This window comes from Procambarus clarkii, chromosome 6, assembly GCF_040958095.1.
Source record: "Procambarus clarkii isolate CNS0578487 chromosome 6, FALCON_Pclarkii_2.0, whole genome shotgun sequence".
NCBI classification, from domain to species: Eukaryota; Metazoa; Arthropoda; class Malacostraca; order Decapoda; family Cambaridae; genus Procambarus; species Procambarus clarkii.
In genome coordinates, this window is record NC_091155.1 from 44176767 (window position 1) to 44199598 (window position 22832).

Genomic DNA, 22832 nt, shown 5'->3' on the forward strand with positions numbered 1-22832 from the left:
GGATCGATATATAGATAGAGCTAGTACATACAATGCCTAAAGCCACTATTACGCAACGCGTTTCGGGCAGGAAAAACATTAATATCTAGAACTTAATACTAATTGAGCATAAAGAATAAAATGTGTTGAGAACAAATACAAATAAAGATAAAAAAAAGAGGGAACATGACTGACAAAGCAGCACAAATACAATAGGTTGACAAACAGTGTTGATTAAAAAAAAAAAAAAAAATAACAGACATGGGTTGACAATAGAGGGGTAAGGTAGGTTAGTGAATTTATTAGGTAGTGTTTAGTTTTTATCTTAAACTGGTTGAGAGAGGTACAGTCTTTAACATGGTTGGGAAGATCATTCCACATTCTGGGTCCCTTGATTTGTAGAGCATTTCTAGTTTGATTAAGTCGTACTCTTGGAATATCAAAACTGTATTTATTTCTGGTGTGGTGCTCATGGGTTCTGTTACAACCTTCAATGAAGCTTTTGAGCTTATATGTATGTATTTGTAATGTATGTATGTAAACAATGTATTTATTATCATTTATCAATTCTGATAGAAATTACCTACTTAAAATTATCTGTTAGATTAAGGACCTGCCTGAAACGCTGCGCATACTAGTGGCTTTACAAGATTGTAAATACTGTACTATTCAATGTATTCTCACAACCCCAATGTACCTACTTGTATATATATAAATAAAATAAAATAAAATATTGTGATGGGTCAGTAGCTAGGGATGGGAAGGCAGGATGCAGTATGCCAAACTGAATTCGTGCGCCCCTTGAGGGACTTGAAGTAGAGGGATAGGGATCACAGGATAAGTATGGGTTGCACAAACTACTGGTAACAGGATGAGTATGGGTTGCACAATTAATTACTACAAAGTGGTTGAGTATGGGGTGCACGTAAATGAAGACTCCCAAGAAGCAAATCAGAGATCAGCCCAAGCTTCATCTTGAGGCAAAGCTCAATGCCTTAAGCCATATTGATGCTCTGTCCACAGAGCATTCTCTCTCTCAAATCATAATAGTACACTAATGGTTCCCTACACCACCCCTCAGGTGCAGCTGCAGCAGGCTTGGGTGACATGATGACTATGGGGTGCACAATAAACTAACACTCACAGAATGAGTATGGGCTGCACAATAAGCTACCTCTCACAAGATTAGTAATAAAGAAACATTAATTTTTTGGGTAGGGTGACTGAAACTCATCCTGGGGTAAAAATGTTTATTTAAATTTATTATAGTTAAATGAATTTAGTAAATTATTCCATATATTGTATTATAAGTGAATTGACACTAAACTATAAATGATACTAATAAGGTTTTAAAAATGAAAAACAGTAAAAATCCTTCATGTAAGATATGGAAGTTGAAAAGTAAATTAACTGTAAACTAAATTATAAACTGTAGACATAATATAAAGTATAATAAGTAAAATACCTATAAACTACCAAATAATAAGGTGTAAGGAACCATTTCTATTGTTTGTCCTTTTTTACCTGTTTCCTCAGGTATTTTAAAATTCCCATTCCGTTGTTACTACACTGTTTTCCTGGTGTAGTTCCCTGTGGTTCAAATTTTACTACTTGTACTTCTTGCTGTTTCTGAATGATTGCTAATGGTAGCCCTTGTTGCACCTGCGGAACTTTTTGTAAATGTTCCACCTGCGGAACTTTTTGTACTTGTTGAATTTCTTGCACCTGCGGTACTTTTTGGACTTTATGCACCTGCTGCACTTGTAGCTCGTCAGGATTTTTTTCCAAGGCATTATCGCTATCACCTTCTGATCCTAATGTAAGTTTATCTGCATCAAGCTTCCTTGTGCGTGCTGGAAAAAAAATAAAAATAAAAAATAAAAAATTTTGAAATGGAAGATCCTGTGTAACAAATTTAATCAGTTACTATGATCGAGCCGCAGAAATTTTACAGGAAAGATATGGTTGGGTTGACTGCATCTATCTGGACCTAAAAGAGGCATTCAACAGAATTCCACATAAGAGTTTGTTCTGGAAACTGGAACATATTGGAGGGGTGACAGGTAAGCTTCTAACATGGATTAAAAAATTTCAAACTGATAGAAAAATGAGGGCAGTAATCAGAGGCAATGTATTGGACTGGAGAAATGTCACGAGTGGAGTACCACAGGGTTTAGTTCTGGCATTCATGGATAAATAATAAATAAATTGTTCATGATTTTTTTAGACAAAAGCTAGAATATGCAGCAGTTGTATGGTGCCCATATCTTAAGAAGTACATGTACAAACTTGAAATGATACAAAGACGTCATGGGTGTCATAGGGGCCCCAGCACATTGGTTTGCTAAAGGGCCCTTAATGCTGTCGAGACCTTATGGGCCCTTGGACCCATTACGTTAAGACATAGTGCTGTATTGGGCCACACACTTTTTGCCATATACATCAATGACAGAGATGATTGAATTGAAATTATATATATATATATATATATATATATATATATATATATATATATATATATATAAATATCTTTGATATCCCCAGAGTCAAAGTTATTCTGTGTAAATACTCTATGCAAATAAAGGGACCTTGTCTATGGAACTCACTCGCTAACAAATTTAAAAACTGTCCAACTTCTGCCATTTTAAAAAATAAAACCAAAAAGTACCTAAATTTTTTCTTGATAGTTTCCTAACTAGTGTATTAAACTCGCACTGTATCTTATGAAATCCAATGCCAGAATATATGTGCCTAAACCACACAACTTTTCCATTGTAATCATTGCTATCACCTTATATCATGATTGTTATATTGAATGCATATCTTACTATATTATACCTTGAAATATTCCTCAAATTATGCTACAATTTATATGTTGATAACCCTCAAATTTTACTTTAATGTACATAGTAATCTTTGTGATACTTTCTTACAATGTACCAGCCAATTTTTTTCCATTTAAGCTTTAAATTGCCTATTTAAAATTATCTGTTAGATTAAGGACCTGCCCAAAACACTATGTGTGCTAGTGGCTTTACAAGAATGTAAAAACATCAATGCTATGTACTCTCATAATCCCAGTGTGCTAACTTGTATATAAATAAATAAACAAATAGTATGTAAGTACTGTACAGCATTATTCATGTTGATTCTATACCTTATCAAGCAAGTTCAGCATAAGAAGAATACAAATGAATACAACAGATGTAGACAAACTTCAATACCTGATTTTCAATCCTTCGTAGAACCCGGCTTGCTGTATTTCGTTCTAAAGCCTTCTTGCCTTTAAGTAGAAAACGGGCTTCCTCTTCTTTCTTCATTAATTCTCTACTGTTTCGGAAGTCACACTGGCAGAACTTGCAAACATTGCTTCGGACATGCACACATTGTTTGCAGTTTGTGCATCTCCTCAAGAATTTTCCCTGAAGACCTGAAGGAAATAGTTTCTAATAAAATACTTATATTCAAATGACCTATGCTGCAAAAATTATAAGTTAAATTGTTGTTAAAATGTACTACAGTAATTAAATATATTATTTAAATTATGAAATAATCTACATTAACACTAGTGAGAGCAATGTTAAAAATTTTAGGACTGCATCTGGAAATAACTTTAATTTTGGATGTGATTAACCATGCTGTAACTCGTATAACAAAACTGAGAGGAGTTGAATCCAACAGCCTGATTGACCAGGCTGTTAATTTCAAGCGAATACTATATTATTGGAAGAAAAAAAAATTATATATATATATATATATATATATATATATATATATATATATATATATATATATATATATATATATATATATATATATATATATATATATATATATATATATATATATATATATATAATCAATATTGTAACTTTTTTTGTGTAATGACGTTTTCAAATAAAGTTAGATAAATATACACACATACCAAAAGAATAAGGGTGGTAGGAGAAGAAAATATGAAAGTGTTCAGTGAGGATCCACAAGGTCTTCTCTGAGTACTCTTTATTTTCTTCTCCGAGGCTATGGGTCCCTACACTTGCACCAGAGGTGGTACCCCTCATATATATATATATATATATATATATATATATATATATATATATATATATATATATATATATATATGACAGTGTCAGATTCACCACCACCATCAAACACCACCAGCACCATACACCACCAGCATCATACACCAACAGCACCATACACCACCAGCATCATACACCACCAGCATCATACACCACCAGCATCATACACCATCAGCATCATACATCACCAGCATCATACACCATCAGCATAATACACCACCAGCATCATACACCATACACCACCAGCACCATACACCACCAGCACCATACACCACCAGCATCATACACCACCAGCACCATACACCACCAGCATCATACACCACCAGCACCATACACCACCAGCATCATACACCATCAGCATCATACACCATCAGCATCATACACCATCAGCATCATACTCCACCAGAATCATACACCACCAGCATCATACACCACCAGCACCATACACCAGCATCATACACCATCAGCATCATACACCATCAGCATCATACACCATCAGCATCATACACCATCAGCATCATACTCCACCAGCACCATACACCACCAGCACCATACACCACCACCATGTCAAATGGACAGTGTTAACAAAATTATTCCCACATACTCCGTCACTATGTGATGGAGTACACATAGAACAGGGGACTGTAACAAATGTTCTAGCATAAAACTTTGTACAGTTTAGTAATTCCTTACCATTTGATGTACTAGGTAGATCCATGTTTGGTGAAGTTTTATAGCTGGAGCTGGAAGATCCTGTCGAGATGACTTCTTCAAAGAGAATAGCTTCAACACATTGTGTCTTGAGTCTTCCAGTACTTGGCCTACAGTTACCAGATCTGATTTACAGAAACTAGTGAACTATGGAGATAAGATTGTTAATAATATACTTTTTTTGAGATTCATATGACTTGCAGCTTAAAAACCAACCTTATTTTAAAATAGTACACTAAAGTACATAGCAAATTGCGAAATTCGTAGTTTTTTAACTACTTTAAAGCTAAATTCTCAAGCTTTGAAAATAAGCACAATTTGCTATTTTAAGCGGAATCTGGCAATTCTGATATAGCATGTAAACATTGACTTGCATTCACAATGTAGTTATTTATTTTTCAACAATTTAAAACGAGTTATGAAAATACACACATTGGTACATTATTGCAAAGGCACTATACTATATATATATATATATATATATATAAATTGTTGCAAGTCGAGCAACAAATATTTTACATTGAACAACAAATGAGATTGGAAAAGCAGTATTGCCAAAATAGACCCCAGACACACCCTGTGGGTAGTAATGGACCCCCATACCGACCCTATGAGGGGTAGTGGACCCCATAATAACACTATGGGCGATAGTGGACACTATACAAACACTATGGGCGGTAGTTGACTTCATAGAGACCCTGTGGGCGGTAAGGGACCCCCTATCGACCCTGTGGGCGGCAGTGGACCCCCTATCGATCCTGTGGGCGGCAGTGGACCCCCTACCGACCCTGTGGGCGGCAGTGGACCCCTACCGAACGTGTGGGCGGCAGTGGACCCCCTACCGACCCTGTGGGCGGCAGTGGACCCCCTATCGATCCTGTGGGCGGTAGTGGACCCCCCCCCATATCGACCCTGTGGGCGGCAGCAAGTGGACCCCCTATCGATCCTGTGGGCGGCAGTGGACCCCCTACCGACCCAGTGGGTGGCAGTGGACCCCCTGCCGACCCTGTGGGCGGTAGTGGACCCCTACCGACCCTGTGGACGGTAGTTGACTTCATAGCGACCCTGTGGGCGGTAGTGGACCCCATACCGACCCTGTGGGTGGCGGTGGACCCCATACCGACTCTGTGGGCGGCAGTGAACCCTATATACTAATCCTGTGGGCGATACTGTACCCTATAGTCATCCTGTGGGGGCAATGGATGCCATACATATCCAGTGGGTGTTATTGTACCCCATACTTATTCTGTGGGTGGTTGGAGCCCCATACCCATCCTGTGGGTTATAGTGGACCCCATACTCATCCTGTGGGTGGTATTGGACCCCATACCTATCCTGTGGGTGGTTGTGAGCCCATACCCATCCTGTCGGTGGTAGTGGACGCAATACACATCCAGTGGATGGTATTGGATCCCATACCCTTCCTGTGGGTGGAAGTGATCCCCATACCATTCCTGTGGGTGGATGTGACCCCCATACTCATCCTGCGGGTGTTATTGGACCCCTTACCCACCTAACAGGTGGTAGTGGACCCTATACTAATCCTATAGTTTCCAATAATCCACACCATACCATCCTGTTTGCAGTAGTTTACCCTATATACATTCCAACATAACATCGTTTTCTGTTAGCGTTCCTACAAAACATTCTTTAAAGATTTCTAAAGCACAAACTATGGTATATAATATTGATTGGTGAAGCACTTATTCTATGTAATAATTTATTGTGCTTATTATAATTTACTAAGAACAACTAATATTTCTCAAAACAAAACTACGAGCCTTCAATAGGATATAGCTGATCTGTAATATTATAAGAGCATGGACAATAGTAGGTGAATTTCACAACCCATGTGGGACCTGAAAACTACAATTTTCGTTATAATTGAACCAATCACGACTATTCAGCTATCTACGTTGATGGACGAGTACTGTGAGACGTAAATTGGTACGTGAGGAAGAGTTTGAGCCTTGGTAAAAAAGTTAACTGGGAATATATCACATATGTACTAAATCACATTCCACATATTGACTTTAAGCACTAGTCATATATGTACTGTCTTGTGTGAGAACGGGTTGCAACGACGTGGGCAATGATGGAAGACGAGATTCACCTGTTCTGCAAACAAGCAACCCGCCTCTACGACCTTCTGACACCACTCCTGCTAAGAGACACCGTTAATTGGTACATCCAGTCCTGCTCGGCTGTGGTCATCTGCGCCGTCAAGTTTAACATCAAGACTGCCGTGTGAACTGTGATTGATATGAAGGCGTGTGGACTGTCGAGAGCAAAATTAATGGCCGAAGTAACAGTATTCTACAGCTGTCACTTGGCACTCAGCTCTACTACACTCTGTCGTCATTCAGGAGTACTGGATGGGAGTACAAGAGGACCAGGTATTGATGTCTACACATGGGGAGAAGCAAGATCGACATCGTCATCGTTAGCGACTACATTCAGCATCCAGCAGCATCGATTTTTTTTTCTCGATTACTCAATATGAACAATTGATACAAACAACAAAGTTGGCTCAGAACATCTGTGTAAAGAACATCTGGACACTTTTGTTTAAATGTTGAAAAACAGATTTAGAATCAATACTTTATAAATGTTGAAAAACAGATTTAAAATAATTCTGGTATAATATATGAATTTTACTTTATAAATTGGTCAGTAATCAAAATCGAAGCCTCTGTGTAATTGTCTCAGCCCAGAACAAACGGTTATGGAAAATTATTTTGTGCCATTTTTTGCAGAATGTTTGAACACAGGAGAGGCGGACCAATATAAACATTGACACTTCTAGTGAGTGAGAACACTTGGCTGTACAGTCAGCTGAAACCTGTGATATGGTATAGGAATTTTTTTTTATTTTTAGATACATGTAATAAACGTTAGGTGTGTTCCTTAACATGTCAAGGTTGACATTGATTGGGGAGTGGGTAGTACACGGATGTGAACTTGATAGTTCCGTAGTACGCTCCCGGATGACTGAAAGTTCAGTCTGAAGATATAACTTTAATGTTTGTTTGAGCACGGTGTGGCCGGCTCTAGAGGACACACGAACTTGGCTAGTGAAGAGCCAAGGGAGTTTAATAGCTAGTCTTTGATGGTAGAGTAGGGACATGTTATTCAGCTATGTCAGTAAGGATAGGATGTATGTTTCTTGATGTTAGAGGATTGCTGTCAGTTGACAGCTGAGAAACTTATGAAATGGGAACATATTTATTATGATGTTGGACTATTATTTGTCAAATTTTATTAGTTAGGTTAGCTTTTGTTTGTGGCATGAGTTGAATTCTGGGTTTGGATACTAAACCTCGTGATTTTTTAACAAATTAACAAGGTTTACTAAGTGCTTGTGCGGGGGGGTTGTAACAAACTAGGCTGTTGTAAGAATTATCCAGAGTGGTTTATCGACAAAAGAGAACGGGAACCTGAGCCCGCGTGGTGACCTGGGGACCTGACCCCAGGGGAATTCGCGGTGAAAATAACCGACGCTTTGTTCATAAGCTGCGTATAATGAATCATCCTATAGTATTCAGTAATATAGAGAAATTAGCCTTTATTCATTTTGTATTAAAATTGTATTGTATAATAGTACTGGGTACAATATCAAGAGTATTCTAATTATTGAGTTTAAGTCACCATCAGTGACGTCACGAATCAGATCTAACTTGTAAGGCGGAGTGACCGGCGGTCATAGGTCATCAGGGTTGACATGTTTACTATTTCTCAAAGTTCAATTAACCATTTTGGGGATCGGGAACAGCTCTGCCGTTAGATGTTTGTGTAATTTAATTTCAGTAAAATAATTCAACCAGTCTGGATCAATTAAGTACAACAGAGGTTAATTGTTAAAACTTAAACCTTGCTAGTAACTGGGTAGAACTTTGACTAGGCGGAAGGATACAATGCTCTAGTCTGGGGTAGACCAGACGAGGAAGAGATCAGTGTGGACACAAGAGCAACTGGGAGAGGTCAACCATCTTACCTCTCCCCAAGACCAGCCCAACATCTTTAGCTGGTAAAACATAAAGGTATAGTTGCTATGGTTATGTATAGGGATAGTCTCATTGCCATTCAGGTCAAGTAGGGAGTGTTAAAGTGACAGGGAGTGACCATATTTAGATTTTGTTTTAGTTTTTCTTTTAATAAATTAATTAGTTAATATTTTGCATTTTATTATTTCCATGTATTATGTGAACTTGTCCTGGTCACGTGGTCCACACGAGGTAAAGTTGGATTGGGCGCCGATTCTAACATCGAATCGGAATTCATCATTCCCGTCTAATTAATACCACACTTAAGAACTCTCAAGGTCATCGGTTATAGTGGGGATCAAGCCCCAAGGTTGATTAATTCGCATGATCGATCCAGACCTCGATCATTGCTGTGTTACTGGTCTGGTGGTGGCGGCGGAGGCGACTCTAGGGTTTTGCTCATAGCCTAGGTCACATCATACGGGTTGTAGAATCCTAAGTCGGTCAATCGTCTTAGGACCACGTGGCGTGGAGTTGGCTTTGGTAAAAGTTTTGGAGTCCCTTGGTAGAGAATAAAAAGTAAGAATACGGGTAGAGGGCAAAGAAGGAAAGATAAGTAGAGAGAAACCCTAACCCGTGTTACAATGAGATAATCCTTTCCCTTAAAACCAAGTCTAGTGCCCTTGAGGAGATACCAACTTTAATTTACAAAAAAGCCTCCAGATCTTTAGCCCCTGCTATTGCATTGCTCTTCAACAAGTCACTTGAACTCCAAACCTTTCCAGATATTCTAAAAAAAGTGAGAGTAACGCCTGTCCACAAATGTGGTGATCTCACAGATGTTAACAACTACAGACCTATATCAATCCTGCCAAACTTGTCAAAAAATTTTGAAAAACTAATCTATAAGCAGCTTTACTCGTATCTAGCCAAACACAATATACTTAGCTCTTGTCAATATAGCTTCAGACCCCAAAAAAGCACTAACGATGCACTTATTAGTATGCTAAACTCGATTCATACAGCTCTTGATAAAAATGAGTTCCCTGTTGGGTTATTTGTGGACCTGCGAAAAGCTTTTGACACTGTCAACCACCAAAACCTTCTTCTTAAATTACATCATTATGGAGTCAGAGGACACTCCCTGCAATACCTCAAATCCTACCTTACTGACAGGCTCCAGTATGTTTCTGTGAATAATTCAATTTCTCCCACCCTACCCATCAACATTGGTGTTCCTTAGGGCAGCATACTTGGCCCTTTCCTCTTTCTCATCTACATTAATGACCTTCCAAATGCCTCCCAACACCTCAAACCAATTCTATTTGCTGACGACACAACCTTCATTTACTCCAGTCCTGACCCCCTTCTTGAGAGGTTTTCTTGAGATGATTTCGGGGCTTTAGTGTCCCCGCGGCCCGGTCCTCGACCAGGCCTCCACCCCCAGGAAGCAGCCCGTGACAGCTGACTAACTCCCAGGTACCTATTTACTGCTAGGTAACAGGGGCATTTAGGGTGAAAGAACTTTGCCCATTTGTTTCTGCCTCGTGCGGGAATCGAACCCGCGCCACAGAATTACGAGTCCTGCGCGCTATCCACCAGGCTACGAGGCCCCCCTTGCTCTAAATGCCACAGTAAATACTGAGCTAAATAAAGTCCATCTTTGGCTAACTGCCAACAAACTCACCCTTAACATTGACAAAACTTTCTATATTCTGTTTGGCAATAAATCCTCTAATCAAATAAATCTCAAAATAAACAATACCCAAATTTGTAACAAATTAGATGGCAAATTCCTTGGCATTCTCATTGACCACAAGCTGAATTTCCAGGGACACATTCTAAATATATCTAAAAAAGTTTCAAAAACTGTTGGCATTCTTTCTAAGATCAGATATTATGTACCCCGCCCTGCCCTGGTGACTCTCTATTACTCCCTTATCTATCCATATCTCAACTATGGTATTTGTGCTTGGGGCTCTACTACCCAAAATCATTTACGTCCTCTAATTACTCAACACAAAGCTGCTATTAGGATAATATCCAACTCTGGCCCCAGACATCACTCGGTACCCCTACAATTCTCTGAATATGTTAGACATTAAGTCACTGCACATTCTCTCATGTGTATTATACATTTTCTGATCAGGGGAAGGAAGACACCAAGCCTTGGGGGCGTAATTTTATTGACATGATAAATAATTCTGCAGAAGTAAAACAGGCTTTTAAATAGGACTTAACAAATGTATAACATAGCCGTGGCTAACGCAAAGTACACGAAACATCTTAAATTATACACCCGTAGTAAAACGTAACCTTATAGCCTTGTAACAAACTCTGCAGAAACCTAATGTCCTAATGTCTAGAATTAGCAGTGAGGCGAATGTAACAAATCTAATACTAAGTATAACAGGACACCAAAGTGAACAACATAACATAAGGGAAACCCTAGCTGGAGAATAATCAGGCGGCAGAAAACATAGTGACTGGGGAAGCCTGATATGTATTTGGAGAAGAAAATAACCCCAGGCCAGAGGCCGAGCCGCCAAGGAAGGAATTAACTGACAAGGTAGGGCTTACTAGTAGAATGTCTGTAAAGTCAAAGTAGTAGCTGCGGACAGCGGAACACTTGGGGACGGGCGCTGCACCCCCACCCCGCAGGCCAGCAGGCCGGACCCCCCCCCCCCCCCGAAGGGCGAGTGCCCGCTGGCCGCGAGGGAAACCTCAGGGAGGCAGAGCAACTACGCTACAAAACTAGGAAGGAAGGAGGACAAACTGGAGGAGCTCGCACATCGCCTCGACTTATGCCCCCTGGCCTTGGCCCGTGGGCGACGGTCGGTGAAGGTGGGGGGCAGGGGCGGCTGTAGCAGCCGCGGCAGGGTCTGCCTCGGTGGTTCCCATGCCCTGAAGGCTTGTGACATGAGAGGGCCCCCGAGCCTGCGCGATGGGCGCCTGCAGCGTCGTCCAATCGTCGGCCGAAAAAGGTGGAGGCTGCGACGCTGTGCCACCCGCCGCTTTGACGGCAGTGGCCTCTGGGAAGTGTGGTCGCCGTGCACATCAGAGCCGCCCGAGGAGGCCCCCGAGGGGGGGGAGGCGAAGCGAAGGCCGGCTGCGTCCTCACCCCACTGCGCTGTTGTCCTCACGCGACGTCGCCCGAGCCCTCTTCCGTGTTGCAGTTGCTGCGTGATCCGGCTTCTCGCTACTGCGGAAAATGAAAAAGTAAGCATCGACAGGTCTAACGGGGGAAAACAGGCAGGGAGGCCCAGCTGCCGCACCGGCAACCGTCACATACACAAGTAGACAAAAGCAAGGTAAAGTTAAGTGTCCATAGTGATTGAGAATACCGGACATAGTCAATGCTATCGTAATAAAACCAATGTACTAAACTCTGAGCAGTTAAAATAGATTAAGAGAGTAATATTCATGTATAGATTGAACAGTAATATTCATGGTATAGTTTGGTTATAATAAGACCGTATTACTCATTGTATAGTTTGTTTATATTAAGACAGTATTAATCGTGGTATAGTATAGAAGAATTCAAACAATAATAATCTCAAAAGTAAAAACAAAATTAATTGAGTATCCCACTAGAAATGTACACTGCTTTAACACTGCAACAGTGTTATTAAGTAAATACCGGGCATAACTGGAGCTGGACTATGTAACAAATTAATCTTAGAAACTTAAATAATATAAATAACATAGCGAGGCCAAAACAGTAAGAAAGGCATGAGGCGTAAGCAGTGCTAGAAACAGAATAAATAGCGGAGTAAATACAAGACAAACTGAAACTGAACAAGTAAATAGCTTAAAACCGTATTATAATATATTTGTATTTAAGCTGAACAACTAAAAGATATAATATACTTGTATTTAAGCTGAACAAATAAAAAGAGTAAACAGTGATAATCATGGATAATTTGGGTAGATTAAAGCAGGACTATACAAGGCATAGGATGGTTAGGTTGAACAGTAATATATGCATGGTATAGTTTAGATAGATTAAAATTGTAAAGTTCATGGGATAGATTGGTTAATTAAACAGTACTTATTCATTGAATAGATGGTCTAGAGTAAACCAATAATAGTCTCAAAAGTGAAAACAAAATTATTTGCATATCCCACGGTAATGGACACTGCCTTAACGCTGCAACAGGAATAGTAAGTAAATACAAGGCATAACTGAAAGCTGAACAAAGTAATAAAATAATTTAGGGAACTTAAATAAATGATAACATGGCGTAGCTCACCCAAACCGACAGACCGCTCTACGGCATGCGCCTACCCTGGAGGAGTAGAACAGAACAGTGAGAACGGGAGGGGAATAATATTCTAATAATAGAATAAGACCGTAATATAATGTACTTGCATATAAGCTGAACAAATAAAAGAAACAGTGGTAATCATGGGAAGAATTGGTAGCTTAAAGCAGGATTAATCAAGGGATAAGATGGTAGGATAAACAGTAATGTGCATGGTATGGTTTGGATAGCGTAAAACTGTAATGTTCAAGGGATGGAATGGTTATTAAAACAGTATTAATCAAGGGAGAATGGCTAGCCTAGCAATAATATTCACAAAAGTGAAACAAAAATTAGTTCAGTATCCCACAGCAATGGACACTGCATTAACGCTGCTAGAGGAATAGAAGTAAGTACAAGGCATAACTAAGCTGAACAATGCAATAATTAATTTAGAAACTTAAATAAAAGATAATAACATAACATAGCCCACCCAAACGGACAGACCGCCCGACGACATGCGCCTGCGCTGGAGGACAGGACAGGGAAACAGGAGGGAACGTGTACGTGCAGGAACAACAGGCGGCTACCGAGTGGACGAGACGTCAAGGTACAAACGGGCCGGTCTACCCAGACCAGGCCAAACGGCTGGGGCGAACATAACGTGGGACACCGGGGCCAGCAAACACCTGGGGACGAACAAACCGGGATACACCGGCCAGCCCAAACGACTGGGTACGAACAAGCCGGGATACACCGGCCATCCCAGACGACTGGGTACGAACAGATCGGGCTACACCGGCCAGACTGAACATCCGTGTACGAACAAGCCGGGCTCCACCGGCCAGACAAACAGCTGAGACGAACAAGCTGGGCTACACCAGCCAGGCAAACGACTGGGACAAACAAGCTGAGCTACACCGACCGGACAAACAACTGGGACGAACACGCTGGGCTTCAACAGCCAGACAAACGACTGGGAAGAACAAGCTGGGTTACACCAGCCAGGCAAACAACTGGGACGAACAGACTGGCTTCAACAGCCAGACGAACGACTGGGACGAACAAGCAGGCTAAACCAGCCAGACAAACGTCTGGGACGAACGAACTGGGCTACACCCGCCAGACGAACGTCTGGGGCGAACGAACTGGGCTACACCCGCCAGACAAACGTCTGGGGCGAACGAGCTGGGCTACACCAGCCAGACAAACGTCTGGGACGAACGAGCTGGGCTACACGAGCCAGACAAACGTCTGGGCGAACGAGCTGGGCTACACCAGCCAGACAAACGTCTGGGCGAACAAGCTGGGCTACACCAGCCAGACAAACGTCTGGGGCGAACGAGCTGGGCTACACCAGCCAGACAAACGTCTGGGACGAACGAGCTGGGCTACACCAGCCAGACAAACGTCTGGGACGAACGAGCTGGGCTACACCAGCCAGACAAACGTCTGGGCGAACGAGCTGGGCTACACCAGCCAGACAAACGTCTGGGCGAACGAGCTGGGCTACACCAGCCAGACAAACGTCTGGGGCGAACGAGCTGGGCTACACCAGCCAGACAAACGTCTGGGACGAACGAGCTGGGCTACACCAGCCAGACAAACGTCTGGGGCGAATCGAGCTGGGCTACACCAGCCAGACAAACGTCTGGGGCGAATCGAGCTGGGCTACACCAGCCAGACAAACGTCTGGGCGAACGAGCTGGGCTACACCAGCCAGACAAACGTCTGGGCAAACGAGCTGGGCTACACCAGCCAGACAAACGTCTGGGGCGAACAAGCTGGCCTACTCCGGCCAGACAACAACTGGGACGAACAAGCTGGGCTACACCAGCCAGACAGACGTCTAGTACGAACAAGCTGGGCTACACCAGCCAGACAAACGGCTAGGGACGAACACGCTGGGCAACACCAGCCAGACAAACTTCTAGGACAAACAGGCTGGGCTACACCAGCCAGACAAACGTCTAGGACGAACAGGCTGAGCTACACCAGCCAGACGAACGTCTAGGTCGAACAGGCTGGGCTACACCAGCCAGACAAACGTCTAGGACGAACAGGCTGGGTTACACCAGCCAGACAAACTACTGGGACAAACAGGCTGTGCTACACCAGCCAGACTAACGTCTAGGAACGAACAGGCTGATCTACCCCAGCCAGGCAAAACGCCTAGATACGGACAAAACGAGCAACACCGGACGGACAAACAACTGGGACGAACAAGCAGGGCATCACCGTCCAGACAAACATCAGAAGAACATGCCGGACGACACCGGCTGACGCAAGACAGCCAATAACAAGAAAGTGTTGGGCCTACCCACCGGGGCACTGCCGCCACAAGGGCGTCTCCTGCCCGAGGGCGAAAAGGGAGGACAGGAAGGAAGCGAACACAGCCCAAGGCAAGCGCTCCTGGAGCTCCATGCCACGTGGGTGATGCCGTCCTTGGCATGGGCCCCTAGGGTCGGGCCCTAGGGACAAAGACAACTAAAAACCCGGCCAGGAGGCGTCGCCACCAGGGTGACGCCAGGACGCTCGCAGGGAGCCTGGCCGGTCACGCACGTCCAAGCGCATCACGAACCCTGGCCCCTAGGGCCAGCCAAGAGGGCGCAACAAACCAGGTTCCGGGGAAAACGCCTGGGACGGGGAAGGAAACGAAGGGCATCCTTGGGGCGAGTGCTTCACCGAGCTCCAAGCCACGTGGGCGCCGCCTACCGGGCTTGGGCCCCAGGGCTCAGAACCCCGGGAACCGCCGCGTGGCGTCGCCACAGAGGGCGATGCCAGACCACAGAAGGAGCCTGGCCGCGCACGCACGGCCAGGCGCGGGCGAATCATGCCCCTAGGGCAAGCCTAGGGGCACAGCAAACCGGGGAGGGCACACCTGGGACGAATGGTCCACCGAGCACGCAATAGGGCCGGGCCCCAGGGCACAGGACCACCGAAACCAGGCCACATGAAGTCGCCGCAGATAACCAGCGCACCAGCCCGACCTGGAGGAACGCCAGCAACCCCAGGGAGGCAAGCAGGCGGAAGGCCCTAGGGAACTAGCTAAGCGGCACGAACGGGCCGCGAGGGACGGCGCAAACACACGCCAGCACTGGGGGTAGTCCTGACTAACTTGTACAGGAAACACTCTTACCTTAGGGTTTGCTGGGTAGGGCAGGGGGCCCCTGCGGTACCGGCCTGGGATGTGGAAGGCCCCAAAGGATCGGAGAATATCAGTTGTGGGACCATAGTAGCGGAGAGGGAGCCCGATTGCTTGAGAAATCCCGTGTACACAGTAAACAAAACGTAGAAGTGGTAAGGGTACTGGCCCACGTGTCGATGAGGCGTGGGCTGAGCGTGGAGCCGCTTCGTGAATCTTGGACCTGGTCGGGAGAGGGAGTGAGAGCGGGACCTGACTTCCCGCGCCTTTTATGCCACCCAGGCTGGCCGCACCACGCCTGCGGGACGCGATGCGCAATTGTCTCTTCCTTCCCCCGTCAGAAACTCCACCGCCTTTCGTCAAAAGGCAGTGGGCCATATATAAAACGCTAAACTGTAATGCCAATCCTGACCTCAAAAGCTTCATAGAAGGTTGTAACAGAACCCATGAGCACCACACCAGAAATAAATGGCTACTGCCTTTTGACGAAAGGCGGTGGAGTTTCTGATGGGGAAGGAAGAGACAATTGCGCATCGCGTCCCGCAAGGCGCGGTGCGGCCAGCCTGGGTGGCATAAAAGGTGCGCGAAGTCAAGTCTCGCTCTCACTCCCTCTCACGTCCCGGTCCACGATTCACGAAGCGATTCCTGGTTTGTTGCGCCTTCTAGGCTTGGTTGAAGGGGCCAGGGTTCGTGATGCGCTTGGCCGTGCGTGTCCGGCCAGGCTCCCTGCGAGCGTCCTGGCGTCTCCCTGGTGGCGACGCCTCGATCCTGGCCGGGTTTTTCCTTTTCTTAGTTGTCTTTGTCCCTAGGGCCCGACTCTAGGGGTCCATGCCATGGTCGGCATCACCCACGTGGCATGGCGCTCCGACGAGCGCTTGCCTTGGGCTGTGTTCGCTTCCTTCCAGTCCTTCTCCCTTCTCGCCCTCGGGCAGGAGACGCCCTTGTGGCGGCGGTGCCCCGGTGGGTAGGCCCACCACTTTCTCGTTAACGGCTGCCTTGCGTCAGCCGGTGCCGTCCGGCATGTTCTTCAGACGTTTGACTGGACGGTGATGCCCTGCTTGTTCGTCCAAGTTGTTTGTACGTCCGGTGTTGCTCGTTTTGTCCGTAACTAGGCGTTTTGTCTGGCTGGCGTAGACCAGCCTGTTCGTCCTAGACGTTTGTCTGGCTGGTGTAGCACAGCCTGTTTGTCCTGTAGTTTGTCTTGCTGGTGTAACCCAGCCTGTTCGTCCTAGACGTTTGTCTGGCTGGTGTAGCCCAGCCTGTTCGCCCCTGACGTTCGTCTGGCTGGTGTAGCCCAGCCTGTACGTCCTAGACGTTTGTCTGGCTGGTGTAGCCCAGCCTGTTTGTCCTGGCGTTTGTCTGGCTGGTGTTGCCCAGCCTGTTGTTCATAGACGTTGTCTGGCTGGTGTAGCCCAGCCTGTTTGTCCTGGCGTTTGTCTGGCTGGTGTTGCCCAGCCTGTTGTTCATAGACGTTGTCTGGCTGGTGCACAGCCTGCTTGTCCTCGTCCCCAGATTGTTCGTCCCAGTTGTTGTCTGGCTGGTGTAGCCCAGCTCGTTCGCCCCAGACGTTTGTCTGGCTGGTGTAGCCCAGCTCGTTCGCCCCAGACGTTTGTCTGGCTGGTGTAGCCCAGCTCGTTCGTCCCAGACGTTTGTCTGGCTGGTGTAGCCCAGCTCGTTCGCCCCAGACGTTTGTCTGGCTGGTGTAGCCCAGCTCGTTCGCCCCAGACGTTTGTCTGGCTGGTGTAGCCCAGCTCGTTCGCCCAGACGTGTGTCTGGCTGGTGTAGTACAGTTCGTTCGTCCCAGACGTTTGTCTGGCTGGTGTAGCCCAGCTCGTTTGCCCCAAACGTTTGTCTGGCGGGTGTCGCCCATTCGTTCGTCCCAGTCGTTGTCTGGCTGTTGCAGCCCAGCTGTTCGTCCCAGTTGTTTGTCTGGCTGGTGAAGCCCAGCGTGTTCGTCCCAGTTGTTTGTCCGGTCGGTGTGCTCAGTTCGTTTGTCCCAGACGTTGTCTGGCTGAGGTAGCCTCGCTTGTTGGCCCCGGTCGTTTGTCTGGCTGGTGTAGCCCAGCTTGTTCGTCTCGGCTGTTTGTCTGGCTGGCCCAGCCCTGCTTGTTCGTCACTGACGTTTTTGTCTGGCCGGTGGAGCCCGGCTTGTTCGTCTCAGACGTTTAGTCTGGCCGGTGTAGCCCGTTCTGTACGTACCCAGTCGCCCGGGATGGCCGCTGTTTCACGGCTTGTTCGTACCCAGTCGTCTGGGATGGCCGGTGTATCCCGGCTTGTTCGTACCCAGTCGTTTGGGCTGGCCGGTGTATCCCGGTTCGTTCGTCCCCAGATGTTTGCTGGCCCGGTGCCCCACGTGATGTTCGCCCCAGCAGTTTGGCCTGCCCGGTGTAGACCGGCCCGTTTGTTCCATGACGTCTCGTCCCTCGGTGTAGCCGCCTGTTGTTCCTGCACGTACACGTTCCCTCCTGGTTCCCTGTCCCGTCCTCCTCCAGCGCAGGCGCACGCCGTCGGGCGGGCTATGTCATGTTATTTCTTTTTTTTAAGTTTCTAAATTAATTTATTACTTTGTCCAGCTTTCAGTTATGCCTCGTATTTACTTACTATTCCTCTTGCAGTGTTATGCTGTGTCCATTGCTGTGCGATACTCATCTAATTTTGTTCTCTTTCGAGAATATTATTGCTTTAGGCTAGCATTCTCCCTTGTTTAGTACTGTTTAATAAACTTTCCATCCCTTGAACATTACAGTTTTCGCTACCCAAAACATTCCTTGCATATTACTGTTTTCTTACCATCCTATCCCTTGTTTAATCCCGCTTTAGCTACCAAATCTTCCCCATGATTACCACCGTTTTCTTTTATTTGTTCAGCTTATTGCAAGTACATTATATTACGGTCTTATTCTATTGTTAGAATATAATATTCCCCTCCCGTTCTCACTGTTCTGTTCTACTCCTCCAGGGTAGGCACATGCCGTGAGTGGTCTGTCGGCTTGGGTGAGCTACGCCAGGTTATCATTTATTTAAGTTTCTCTAAATTAATTTACTACTTTGTTCAGCTTTCAGTTACGCCTTGTATTTACTTACTATCCTGTTGCAGCGTTATGGCAGTGTCCATTGCCGTGGGATACGCAATTAATTATGTTTTCACTTTTGAGACCATTATTGTTTAATCTAGTCCAACTATTCCTTGAATAAGTACTGTTTAATTAACCAATCTATCCCCGAACATTAGTTTTAATCTATCCAAACTAAACCTTGCAGTTATTACTGTTTAACCTAACATCCTACACCTTGTTAGTCCTGCTTTATTCTACCCAATTTATCCATGACTCACTGATTACTCCTTTATTGGTTCAGCTTTAATACAAGTATATATTATCTTTTATTTGCTCAGCTAAAAATAAGTATATTACAATACGGTCTTAAGCTATTTACTTGTTCAGTTACAGTTTGTCTTGTATCTACTCCGCTACTTATTCTTTGTTTTCTAGCACTGCTTAAGCCCCATGCCTCTCTTGCTGTTTTGGCCTCACTGCGTTATTTATTATTTATTTAAGTTTTCTAAACTTAATTGCTCCATAGTCCAACTTCAGTTATGCCCGGTATTTACTTAATAACACTTTTGCAGTGTTAAATCAGTGCCCATTGCTTACGTTTTCACCTTTCCACAGTGGCGAGAAGCCGGATCATGCAGCAACTGCAACACGGAAGAGGGCTCGGGCGGCGTCGACGCGAGGACAACAGCGCAGTGGTGCTAGGACGCAGCCGGCCTGGGGCCAGGACGAAGCCCGCCTGTTTCGCCTCCCCCTCCTCGGGGGGCTCCTCGGGCGGCTCTGATACGGACGGCGACCACACATCCCAGAGGCCCACTGCCGGCATAGCGGCGGGTGGCACAGCGTCGCAGCCTTCACCCCTGTCGGCCGACGATTGGACGACGCTGCAGGCGCTCATCGCGCAGGCCCGGGGGCCCTCTCACCCCACAAGCCTTCCGGCCACGGGGACCTCCGAGGCCGACCCTGCCGCGGCTGCCACAGCCGCCCTGCCCCCCTCCACCGACCGTCGCCCACGGGCCAGGGCCGGGGGGCATACGTCGAGGCGACGTGCAAGCTCCTCCAGTCCGTCATCCTACGACGAGTCCCCTGAGGAGAGAGCGCCCCACACTTTTTCTAGCCCCTGGCCGGGGCATCTACGGGCGACCACGGGCTCCAGCATCCCACTCTTGGGCGTGCACGTCCCGCAAGCCCTTCGAGAAAAGGTCTGGGCAAACAAGTATGTGGACCTCGGGCAATTGCTTGCCTATGAGCGGGAATCAGGTTCTTTTGAGTCCCACTCCGCGACATCCCCTGACGCAAAGCAGCCTGGTAAGAAGCAGCCGCCCCTGACGCCGGACCAGTGGGCGCATGGCCTTGACATCTACGCCACTATCTACGTCGAGAAGCACCCAGCGGAGGCTCAGGCGCTGTTTACCTATGCGCGTTACGTGAAGACCATGAAGACGACCCTCAAAGGCGACTGGATGTGGTACGATCAGGCCTTCAGATGGGACAGGGAGAGGTCGGGCTGTTCATGGTTGGACTACAGGCTGGACTTGGAATTTCGCTCGGTGCAACGCATCGACCAGGCTGCTGCTCAGCCGATGAGGCAGGAGGCAGGGCGACAGGCAGCACTTTCTCTCTCCAGCGCCCGGGCAGCTGGGCTACCCCCGGGCTACTGCTTCGCCTACCACTCGAGGGGACCCGGCTGCACTTTCACCTCATGTTCATTCAAGCACTTTCACCTCATGTTCATTCAAGCACTCGAGTCCTACCTTACTGACAGGCTCCAATATGTTTCTGTGAATAATACAATTTCTCCCACCCTACCCATCAACATTGGTGTTCCTCAGGGCAGCATACTTGGCCCTCTCCTCTTTCTCATGTACATTAATGACCTTCCAAATGCCTCCCAACACCTCAAACCAATTCTATTTGCTGACGACACAACCTTCATTTACTCCAGTCCTGACCCTCTTGCTCTAAATGCCACAGTAAATACTGAGCTAAATAAAGTCCATCTTTGGCTAACTGCCAACAAACTCACCCTTAACATTGACAAAACCTTCTATATTCTGTTTGGCAATAAATCCTCTAGTCTTATAAATCTCAAAATAAACAATACCCAAATTTGTAACAAATTAGATGGCAAATTCCTTGGCATTCTCATTGACCACAAGCTGAATTTCCAGGGACACATTCTAAATATATCAAAAAAAGTTTCAAAAACTGTGGGCATTCTTTCTAAGATCAGATATTATGTACCACGCCCTGCCCTGGTGACTCTCTATTACTCCCTTATCTATCCTTATCTCAACTATGGTATTTGTGCTTGGGGTTCTACTACCCAAAATCACTTACGTCCTCTAATTACCCAACACAAAGCCGCTATTAGAACAATATCCAACTCTGGCCCCAGACATCACTCGGTACCCCTACTCAAATCTCTTAATATGTTAGATATTAAGTCACTGCACATTCTCTCATGTGTATTATACATATATAAAACGCTAAACTATAATGCCAATCCTGATCTTAAAAGCTTCATAGAAGGGTGTAACAGAACCCATGAGCACCACACCAGAAATAAATACAGTTTTGATATTCCTAGAGTACGTCTTAATCAAACTAGAAATGCTCTGCAAATCAAGGGGCCCAGAATGTGGAATGACCTTCCCAACCATGTTAAAGACTGTACCTCTCTCAACCAGTTTAAGATAAAAACTAAACACTACCTAATAAATTCCCTGTAATCTACCTCACTCCTCTATTGTCAACCCATGTCTGTTATTTTCTTTTTCTTTTTTTTTTTTTAATCAACACTGTTTGTCAATCTATTGTATTTGTGCTGCTTTTTCAGTCATGTTCCCCCTTTTTTTTTATCTTTATTTGTATTTGTTCTCAACATCTTTTATTCTTTATGCTCAATTAGTATTAAGTTCTAGATATTAATGTTTTTCTTGCCCGAAACGCATTGCGTAATAGTGGCTTTAGGCATTGTATGTACTAGCTCTATCTATATATCAATCCATTAATGAAACATCACTTGTATGTATATACCTTACCTGAATAAACATCTGAATCTGAATCTGAAACTACTGCCCACGCTGCCGAAGGAGGCACCCTGCCTACAACCCATGCCCTCCAGCTCGGCCTCGCGACGAGCCCACTCAGGAAAAGCGCCCACGTCGCCACCCGCAAGTTACGGCTTCGAGGAGCTAGGCTGGGCTCCAACTGGTTACGCCTCTCTCTCTCTGGTCTAGGCGGGGCCCTCAGCCGCCTGTAGAAGAGCTTGCAGAACAGTAGTATCGCGGTAGGCAGGTGCGAGAGTGACGTTTCCTTCCCAGTCGGTAGCGTAGTTGTTTGGCCACCCTGAGGTTTCCCTCGCGGCCAGCGGGCACTCGCCCTTCGGGGGGGGGGGGGGGGGTCCGGCCTGCTGGCCTGCGGGGTGGGGGTGCAGCACCCGTCCCCAAGTGTTCCGCTGTCCGCAGCTACTACTTTGACTTTACAGACATTCTACTAGTAAGCCCTACCTTGTCAGGTAATTCCTTCCTTTGCGGCTCGGCCTCTGGCCTGGGGTTATTTTCTTCTCCAAATACATATCAGGCTTCCCCAGTCACTATGTTTTTCTGCCGCCTGATTATTCTCCAGCT

General features: G+C 45.7%; 1 long non-coding RNA gene across 1 annotated transcript; it reads right to left on the reverse strand.

Annotated features, from left to right (window-relative positions):
- Positions 1–11549: 11549 nt before the first annotated feature.
- LOC138354564 (uncharacterized) lies at positions 11550–16520 on the reverse strand. The gene is made up of 2 exons (XR_011223591.1): positions 16142–16520; positions 11550–11960 (listed from the first exon to the last, which is right to left on the reverse strand). It is a non-coding gene; the product is annotated as an uncharacterized lncRNA (long non-coding RNA).
- Between the last annotated feature and the right edge of the window lie 6312 nt (positions 16521–22832).